The following is a 10,537-nucleotide window of genomic DNA, read 5'->3' as shown; positions in this document are numbered from 1 at the left end:
CTTCTTTGTTGGCAGAGACAAAGCCGCCCAGTCAGCTGACTCCTAAGTGGTCTGCTGGGACCTTGGTCACCTTGGTACTTTATTCTGTCAGCATCCACCCTACTCTGCAACAGGGGAGCTAGGAACTTTTCTGACTCCCTGAGAATAAGAAAGCATCTACACACTGAGACATAGTTGGGTCAATTGTGTCTATTTGTGTTGAACCTTCCTGGGGAGAACAGAGACCAAGCTTCACGTCACAAGGACTAGTAACCGCTCGTACTAACTCTCTTAAGTCACATCCCCATCCGAATTCTGCTCAGGGCTGACCAGGTCTTGCTGCCCTTACCCTAAATAGTGCTCCAAGCCGCTTTTATTTTTCCTGTACAAGTCTCTGTCTAGTTTCGTCTTTGCCCGTCACACAATCGAAGTTTAAAATCATTGGTAGAATAACGTATTAAGACTTAGTTGTAGATTTGCATCAGGAGAAAATGACACACTTCAGATTTAACTCTCAAGGGGATGAAAGCCCAGCTAGAGGCTCCTGTGTGACGAGCAACTTGGCTAAAGGCACCCGAGGGGAGAGTGTTGAAGAAAGACGAAGCTGAGAGGACGTGAAGTGGACAGTGGGAGGGGGCGGGGGGGGCAGTGGGGACGGGTAAGCGACTTCTGTCTCCATTTTCTAGGGCTCCTGCCCCCAAATGCCACACAGGGTGGCTCAGAACCACAGATGTTTATTTTCTCAGGAGTTTCCTGTGGGGGGGGTGGGGGGGGTGGGGGGTGGCACTAGAATCACCGAGGGCAGGATGTGAACAGGGACCGTGTTCTCTCCGTCAGCTCCAGGGAAGAGCTATCCTCAGGCCTCCTGGCTTCCTTGGCTTGTAGCTGCCACATGTCTCTGTCATGCCCTGGCCGCTTTCCTTTGTGTGTGTGTCTCTGTCTCTTCTCCTGCTTTATGAGGACACCATTCAAGTGTGATTATGACCCATCCAACCCCTACAAGATCCGCATGATCACCGATAGCAGCATCAAAGTCACATTCATCGTCACCGAGGGTCAGGACTCCACCCTGTGTCTGTGGAGGATATTTGTCGTTGTTGCTAAGGGCTGTTGAGTCAGTTCTGACTCACAGCAACCCTGGGTAGGGTTTCCGAGGAGCGGCTGGTGAGCTGGAACTGCTGACCTTGCAGTCTAGCGCATTAGCCCACAGTGTGACACCAGGACTATCCCTAAATGATATCTACAGTTTGCTCCCCTCAAAGCGTATGAGCCGTGGGAGCCAGGTCAGGTGTCTCTGGGCTTCGGTGTCATCAGAAAGATACTATGTTTCACCACACAGAGTCAGCGAAGATGAGGGAAACTCTAAACCATGTGGGATGACACAATAGCTGTAACAATGGACTTGGCCAACTGAGGAGCATGAAGGAGGAGTGAGTAGGCCTGAAGGCCACCAGGCGTTGGAGCTGACAGGACAGCAGCTCAGAGCAATGACAGCAATCTTGATCTGAACCAAGAGATTAGGTCTGAGAGGTGGCATCTTCCCAGGGCCACCGTTACAGAAATACCACACAGGGAAGATTTTCACAAACGGATATGTATTCTCTCATAATTCTGGAGGCTAGAACTTTGAATTCAGAGTTCCGGCTGTATGGAAAGGCTTTCTCTCTGTGTTGGCTCTGGAGGAAGGTCCTTCTTTCAACATCTGTGAGCCTGGCCCTCCTTGTAGATCTCCATGCATGTTGATATTAATCTTCCCCAGGGTCTAACAGGTTCTCAGCTCAGGGACCCTGAATCCAAAGGATGCATTTCACTCCTGGTTCTGTTCTCTTGGTGGTAGGGGGTCCCTCTCTCTACTCTCTCCTTTTATATCTTGTAAGATAAAAGGAGATCCGAGCCACACCCAGGAAAGCTCTCTGTTTATAATCAGGGCTGTGGCCTGTGTAAGGGTTTTGCATCCCACCCTGATCCCTTGATGTCAGACCACATCGTAGGGGATGATGATTATATGATTACATCACTGCCAAACCACCGAGAATCAGGGCCCAGCCAAGTGGACACATATTATTTTGCGGGGACACAGTTTAACCCATGACAGATGGCATCTAGCACTGGGCTTTGTGTGTGTTTTCTGGAAGGAGCAACCCTTGGGGAAACACCAAGGAAAAGCCATGAAAGATGACTGAGCAGCGAGGCCGTGACACTCAGCACAAGACTAGGGTTTTCTGAGTCACAGAAGAAGGGGAACGGCTTTGCTTCAGTAATTATTCTCCATTGGAGGGATGCATCTGAACCGTTAAAGGAGCCTCAACATGAATAGTCTTCAAGCCCCACCCAGTCCTGCAGTATCAGTCTCTAAATGGAGCCCCAAAATGATGAAAGTGTCCCTTGTCAAAGCCACCCATCGAGTTTCAAATTGGAAAGACAGTTACATTTGCTTGTCTGAGGTATCCCGTTCCCTCACCTCCAAGGACCATTCAACAGAAAGCTTTTCCAAAGGCCCCAGCATGAAAGAGGCTGGGGATATGGAGGGCTGGATGGAAGGAGAGGCACTGGGGCCTGGGGTCGTTCACTGTTGGGGTAGGATAGACAGAGGAGACCTTGAACATAACTCCCTGGATATGGTGAGAGTCAGGGGTGGACTCCAGGCAGATCAGGGTCAGGAACATGTAGCATGACAAGGACACGGTGACCCCAGATGGAGACTCAGGGCCAGGTGGAAGAGAACCACAAAAGACCTGGACTTGTGACGAACCCTGCCCAAAATGGGCATGGAGGGTCAATGACACGCTGGCCTAGAGCCTGTGGTCCTCTCTGAGCTCAGATTTTGTTCTCACGTCAACAGTGATATCCCATCCAACTGGCTGGCTCAGACAGAAACACTGGCTTCTTCCTGTCTCTCTCACACACACCTGTGTCCAACTCCAGAACACGTCCTCCTGATTTACCTCCTTGAAGTCCCTGGGACCCACACTCTCACTCTATTTTGCTGTCATGTTAGCTCAATTACACTTCTTGCAACCTGGCCTTCACCTACAGCCAAAAGCAGTGGCTCAGCCCATACCGCGCCCTGTTCAACCCTCCTGGCCTGCCCTCTCCTGCAGTCTAAGAGGCGTTGGAGCCTCTGGCTTGGGGGCTATCTGCCTCCATCTCTCTGCTCCTACCCTGCTCCCCTCATGTCTCTTGCCATAGCATCTCTAAATTGTGGTTTGGATGAAAGTTTATAGAACAAACCAGTTTCCATTCAATAACATATGCACATTGTGTTTCATGACATTGGTTACAATCCCCTCATGTGGCAACATTCTCACTTCCTCCCTAAGCTCCCAGTTTCCGTTGTCCTTCTTCCCTACCCCCTCCTGCCTCTTGGTCTCTGCTTTGGGGCAAATGCTGCCCTTTTGGTCTCATATGGCTACTTGTTCTGAGCACATTTCTCCCTGATGTTGTTATTCACTTTATAGGCCTGGTGTAGTGCTATAGGATCGGCATTAGTCTGCGCACCACAAAGTCGGCAGTTCAAATCCACCTGCTGCTCCTTGGAAACCCTAGACAGGGTCACTATGAGTCAGAACTGACTTGATGGCACTTAACAACAACAATAACACTGGTTGGTTGAGAGGTGATTCCGGGAAGTGGGTTCAACTCCAGGCTTGAAGAATGTGTAAGGGCCACAGTTGTCTCAGGGGTTTCTCTATCAGACCAGTAAATCTGGTCTATTTATGATTTTGAATTTTGTTCTACATTTTTCTCCCCTTCCATTCTTCCCAGAACCTTCTATTATGGTAGCCGGACACCATCTAGTTCTGGTCTCAGGCTAGTGGAGGCTGTGGTTCACATTGTCCATTAACCCTTTGAGCTAATTGTTTCCTTGAGTTTTTTGTGTTTTTTTTTTTTGTCTTCACTCTTCTATGCAGACCAAGAGAGCCCAGTGCATCTTAGATGGCCACTTGCAATCTTTTCGGACCCCAGTTGCTACTCACCAAAGTAGGATGCAGACCATTGTCTTTGTGGGCTACGTTATGCCATTTTTCCTAGATCTCTGTGGGCATATTGCATGCCAAGCCCTGGAGTTGCCCAGAGCAGAAGTCTCTGTTGCATTTTGCTCACCAGCCTCAGAATGTGAGCATAGCTCCTCTTTAGACATCTGCTGGGGAAGCGAGTGTGCAGGCTGGACAGCAGCCGTGCCACCAATGAAGTTTACAGAGCTGTGGGGACAGGGAAGTGGGTACATCATCATAAATGGCATCAGAAAGACTTTGAGGTGACACACTGAGACCATGATGTGCATCATCTGCTTGTCTCCCTCCACCATTCTGAAATGACTCAGTCCTCCCTCCCAACCTTGCAGCTCTCAAGTCCCTTCCTCAGGCCCCATCAACTCTCTCCTTTCATGCAGCAGTCGGAGGTGGGTGGACATCTTAGTACTGGTGACATTTGGGCTGCTCCAAGTACAGTGGTTTACTTGGGATTTTGTTGTTGTTAGGTGCCATCGAGTCGGTACCGACTTATAGTGACCCTGTGCACAACAGAACAAAACACTGCCTGCCCAATCGTGGGCCAACCTCACAACTGTTGCCACGCTTGAGCCCGTTGATGTTGCCACTTTGCCAATCCATCTCACTGGGGTCTTCCTCTTTTTCTCTGACCCTCCACCTTACCAAACATGATATCCTTCTCCAGCAACTGGTCACTCCTGACAATTTATCCAAAGTATGAGAGACGAAGTCTGACCATCTTGGCCTCCAAGGAGCACTCTGGCTGCACTTCTTCCAACACAGATCTGTTGGTTCTTTTGGCAGTCCATGGCACTTTCAATATTCTCCTCCAACACCATAACTCAAAGGCATCAAGTCTTCTACAGTCTTCCTTATTCACTGTCTAGCTTTTGCATGCATATGAGGTTGGGATTACTTCCTTGTTAATTGCCCACTGTAAATTAATAGTTCCCCCAAAAGAAATCCTCTCCAGAAGTCCCACACTCCTGCTGAGGGACTTACATAGTCAGGAAAGGAAATGGACAGAAGGAATATTCCCTAGCTCTGGTGGGCCCTGTCATGTGGCCTGGGGTTGCTTTTTGGTGAAATACTGAATAATGTGTGGGGAAAATGGGCTTGGATATGCACTTATCTGGTCTTTTTTAAAAAAAATTTGTTTCTGCCCAGTTGGCCATCAGACACAGGGAGACATTTTGAAAGGAAAAAGCATATAAACAAAGCGCAGCCTCCGCTGAAAATGATGCGTAGGGTCAAATGTGTGTCTGAAGTTTCTGGTGTCATTTCATATAACGGTCACACGAGTATCCTGATATTTACCTGGCAGCTGTGATGGGAACAAGCCAGATGGGACACAGACCCTTGAGCTAAAGCCATGCTTCCTCACACACTGCCGAGTCCTGAGTCCCATATCTATTTTACACTTTGGTGGAAATCCCAGCGTGCTGGCCTGATCCAGTCTCCTCCCATCTTGCTCCTCTCACCCGTGCTCCTCCCAAGAGGACCGCTCCCTTTCTCTCTGTGTGGCTGTGTGCTGAGAAGGTGCCTCAGGTGCAAGGTGATGAAGTCAGTAAGCAGGGAGGACCCAATCCAGCCAGGAGAGAGCTTGTCATGACCACAGGTAAGCCATGCCTGTCAGAAAATAACCATCCATACCAGCGTCTCCTTCCTAGCATCCAAGGGGGCACATGGACATTGTCATGTGTCCCAGCAGAAGTCATGCTTTTGTGTTCCTGCAGGAGACAGGTAGATGCTGGCTTCCCATTCAAAGGTCTAGAAAGGGCCTTGGCTTCATGTCACATGCTTCCCTTGGGCACGTGAGGAGACCTTGTGATTACAGAACCCCTGATACTCTCTCCTTCAGATGGCATGAGGCAAAGCTGGGCGGGGGGGCAGCACTCCCGGGTGTCTCTAAGAGGTTCCACCTCCCACCCCTCCTTCACTACTTGGGGTGAGTAGAGAGCTGGGGGCGGCTCTTCCATTTCTAAATGGAGCTAGCTCCTACAAGGGACTCTAGGAGAAAAGCCAGTCTGTAAAGAGACAGACTCAGAAGGGCAGCTCTGGACATTCCCAGGCCCGGGTGCCCCTGCCCTCAGGAATTCTCCAAGCACCTCATGCTGTCCAGGCCTAGGGCCTGGGGGTAAGGGGACAGACAGATCACTTTGCACATGCTTCCTCTTTGCACATTGAGTTTTCCTGTAGTTAACCTGGAGCCCCTAGAATGAGCAGGGGTGAGGGTGGGGTTGCAAGTGGGGAGAAAATGGGGAGGAGGCAGGATGAGGCGGTCCATTTTAACCTGGTGCCACCTCCTCACTGGATGAAGGGTCAAGTCCTGGGCCACCTTGTTCCCCCTCTCCTGAATGTGATGATATTGATGCCTTGCAGCCAGAGTTACTATAGCAGATTCTTCTAGGGGGTGGCACCAGCTCCCAAGGCCCAGGGAAGGGCATGGGGGAAATGTGCTCTGGGTTTTAAATGGGAGATGGGATAAAGCAACTGGCTATCATAGGACCATGTTTTTAAAACTCTCTTCCTTTCCGGCATTAAATAGCTTTCCTTTCATGACCCTCAGCTTATAGTTACTTTTAGATTCTTCATACCAACCCTGGCAGGATTCCAGTTACCTACTCAACTCCAAACGTGGTTTTCTCTTTAGTGCCTTGTGTGTGGTCGGGTTGTTTTGTTCTTTGAGTAGGACTTAGCAGACAGCCTCTGAGGATGACCAATCACAGGCCCAGGCACTGGGGAAGTGAGGTGTGCCCTGCTCCAGGGTGACTGAGGATGCTGGGGTGCCCGTATTCTGAGCTGGGGGTCAAAAGGTGAAGCCCTATCCCTGGTGACAAGATTGGGAATCAATGTTGTGGAATGAAATCCGGGGCTCTGGAGTCGGTAACCCAGCTCTGTCTCTGCCCTTTCACATGCCTCAGCTTCACAGTCCGTCCACTGGGAACCCTAACCCCCACCTTACACTGTTGTTATTGTTGCTAGGTGCCCATGAATTGGCTCAAACTCACTCAGAATGACAACCTGCCTAGTCCTGCCACACCCTAACAATGGTTGCTGTGCATGAGCCCATAGCAGCTCCCACTGTGCCATCAACCTTGTTAGGGGCTTCCTCTTTTTTCCAACCCTCCTCTTCACCAAGCTTGATGGCCTTCCTGACAACATGTCCAAAGTATGAGAGATGACGTCACACCATTCTGGTTTCTAAGGAGCACTTTGGCTGTCCTTCTAATACAGATTTGTTTGTTCCTCTGGCAGTCCGTGGTACGTTTCAATATTCTTCTCTGACATCATTACTCAAATGCATCAATTCTTCTGTAATTTTCCATATTCATTGTCCAACTTTCACATGCATATGAGGCTATTGAAAATACCATACCGTGACTTGGGTAAGGCACACCTTACCCTCAAACTGACATCTTTGCTCTTGAACACTTTAAAGAGGTCTTGTGCAGCAGATTTGCCTAATGCAATATGTCATTTGATTTCTTGACTACTGCTTCTATGAGTGTTGATGGTTGATCTGAGCAAAATGAAATCTTGGACAATTTCAGTCTTTCCTCCATTTGTCATGATGTTGTTTATTGGTCCAATGGTGAGGGGTTTTGGTTTCTCTACATTCAGTTGAAATCCATCCTGAAAGCTATAGTCTTTGATCTTCAACAGCAAGTATTTTAAAGCCTCTTTGCTTACAGCAAGCAAGGTTGTATCATGTGCATATTGCAGGTTGTTAATGAGTCTTCCTCCAATCCTGAAGTCACATTTTTCTTCATCTAATCTAGCTTCTCAGATTATTTGTTTAATTTATACGTTGAAAAATATGGCAAAATAATACAATCCTGACATTTGCTGTTCCTGATTTTAAACCATTCAGTATCCCCTTATTCTGTTCAAATATCTGCCTCTTGATCTATGTACATGTTACTCATGAGTGAAATTAAATATTCTGAAACACCCATTCTGTTGTTGTTTTTTTTTTAGTTTTTATTGTGAATTGAGTGATAGTTTACATGGGAGAACATCAGTTTTACACTCATCCTATCGTATTTTGTTTCATTGCAATGATTACAATCCCCGCCGTGCATCATCATTCAACAGCATTTGCTTCTATTCCCTCTGTGTTTTTTTGTTTTTGTTTTTGAATGTACACCAAAACACTCAGGAACATATAATTATTCAAAAAAACAAAGGGTACACATCCCCTACAAGCCTTCCCCCTGGCTGCCAGCACACAGCCCCTCTCCCTTCATGAGTCTAAGGTCCCCAGCGGCTCCGTCTCTCCACGCCATCATCTCTGCCTCCATCTCTGGCATTGGTGCTTCTTTGAATAGGGTCCCACACTCAGCTCCTGCTCGTTTCCTTTTATGGTTCCATGGTCCTCTGCTCCTGCACTGCAAGATCAACCATTCCTCTCTTTTTGCCTCTACCTTTACAGTTGCAACAATCACAATTAGTCATGATAACAATTACTCACTGTTGAACCACAAGAGTCTTATCCCCATCTCCTTTCATCAGCCCCATCTAGACTGGATGAAAATCACTCAGTGGAGATTCTCTTCCCTCCCCTGCACCCTCTAAAACTAAATTCGCTCTTGAAAACTTGTAAGCCAGTCACTTAGTGCTTTTGTAGTCCCCCCATTTTAGGTAGCCAGTGTCTAAGTTGCTGATCCCTATCAACCCTGTGTACAGATGGGATGGGAATGATCTTTGCTGTGAAGATTCCTTCCCTCTTAGTTGATATTTTAAGCTACTACATCCATAAGTATAGGTCAAGGTCATCAAATTGTAGTGAATTACACTTGTTTTCTTTATCCAAAAAAAAATTTAAGATTTTTTTCTTCTTCTTCTTTTCTTTTTTCCTCTAGTCGAGTTCTGATCATCCAGCCATTGAAGCTAGGTCAAATGGGTACTATCTGCAAATATGGGCATTCTTGTGTATCTCCCCTCACTTCATATCAGCTGGACGCTTCACTCTCCACTCTAATCCTCTGGAAACACCCATTCTTCATAATGTTACATATCTCGTAATAATCCACACAATCAAAAGTCTTTGCATAATCAGTAAATCAAAAGTAAACATCTTTCTGATATTCTCTACTTTCAGCCAATATCTATGTGACATCAGCATCAATATTCCTAGTTCCATGTCCTCTTCTGAATCCAGCTTGAATTTTTAGCAGTTTTCTGTCGATGCACTATTATATCCATTTTTGAATTATCTTAAGCCAAATATTATTTGCCTGTGTTATTGATGATATTGTTAGATGATTTCTGCATTCTGTTGGGTCATCTCTTTTTGGAATGGGCACAAATGTGGATCTCTTGGCCAGGTAAACTGTCTTCCAAATTTCTTGGCATAGATGAGTGAGCACCACCAGTGCTGCATCAGTTTGCTGAAATAATTCAATTTGTATCCCCTTAATTCCTAGAGCCTTGTTTTTCTCCAATGCCTTCAGTGCAGCTTGGACTTCTTACATCAGTTCTTGACTGTATGCTATCTCTTGAATTGGTTGAATATCAACCATTTCTTTTTGGTTCAGTTACTGTATTCCTTCCATCTTTTTTTTTTTTTTTTTATGTTTTATTGTGAATTATATGATAGTTTACATGGGAGAACATTAGCTTTACATTATATCATCTTATCATATATAATTTCATTGCCATGGTTACAATCCCCTCCATGCATCATCAACCAACCAAAGGGTATACCATGCATGTCTGCCCCCGGTCATCAGCATGTAGCCCCTCTCCCTCTCTGGGTCTTAAGTCCTCAACTGCTCCATCTCTCCATATCATCGGCTCTGCCTCTGTCTCTGGTGTTACTGCTTCTCTGGGTAGGGTCCCACACACCATTCTTCTCCCTTGATGGTTCCAGGGACCTCTACTCCTGGACTGCAAAGTCAATCACACCCCTCCTTTTGTTACAAAACATCTGTGTTTACATTTTCAACCCTCGCAGTCAGTCCTGATAACAATTATTCACCATTGTACCACAGGGGACCTCCTTTCATTAGTCCCGCCCAGACAGATTGGATACGACTCAGTGGAGATTCCTCCTTCCTCCGTACCCTCTGAATCTAGGCTCCCTCCTGAAAGCTTGTAAGCCAGTCACTTCTTGCCTTTGTAGCACCCCCCTCCCATTTTGGGTAGCCAATGTCCAAGTTGCCTATCCCTGTCTACTCTGTGTATGGAGGGGTTGGGACTGATCCTCGCTGTAAAGATTTGTTCTCTCTTTTGAGCTACTGCTTCCATAGGTGTATGTCAAGTTTGTCAAATTGTATCAAAGTACTCTTTTTTTTCCTCTTCTTTCTTCTAGTTGGGCTCTGATCATCCAGTCATTGAAACCAGGTCAAGTGTGTATTATCTACAAGTGTGGGTGTTCTTGTGCATATGCCCTCTCTTCTTAATCCTCTGTGGCTTCACTCTCCACTCTAGTCCTCTGTGGCTGTATCACTGACTCTGGGCCCAAGAGTCCCCAGGTCTTGCCACACTGCTGGCCAACCAGGTCTCCACCCGGGTTCACAAGAATCTATTGAATCCATCTTCTTTTGATGTTTTCTGCATCC

At 47.0% G+C, this 10,537-nt stretch overlaps 1 protein-coding gene across 1 annotated transcript in view; it reads left to right on the top strand.

Annotated features, from left to right (window-relative positions):
• Positions 1-10,537, top strand: part of LOC102820918 (chromosome unknown open reading frame, human C10orf90) — a 311,848-nt gene that overhangs the window by 50,153 nt on the left and 251,158 nt on the right. The gene's annotated exons all lie outside the window — the stretch shown is intronic.

This window comes from Chrysochloris asiatica, unplaced genomic scaffold (genome assembly GCF_000296735.1).
Source record: "Chrysochloris asiatica unplaced genomic scaffold, ChrAsi1.0 scaffold00105, whole genome shotgun sequence".
NCBI classification, from domain to species: domain Eukaryota; kingdom Metazoa; phylum Chordata; class Mammalia; order Afrosoricida; family Chrysochloridae; genus Chrysochloris; species Chrysochloris asiatica.
The sequence above is the reverse complement of the archived record's forward strand: the minus strand, read 5'-3'. Positions and strand labels throughout refer to the sequence as shown.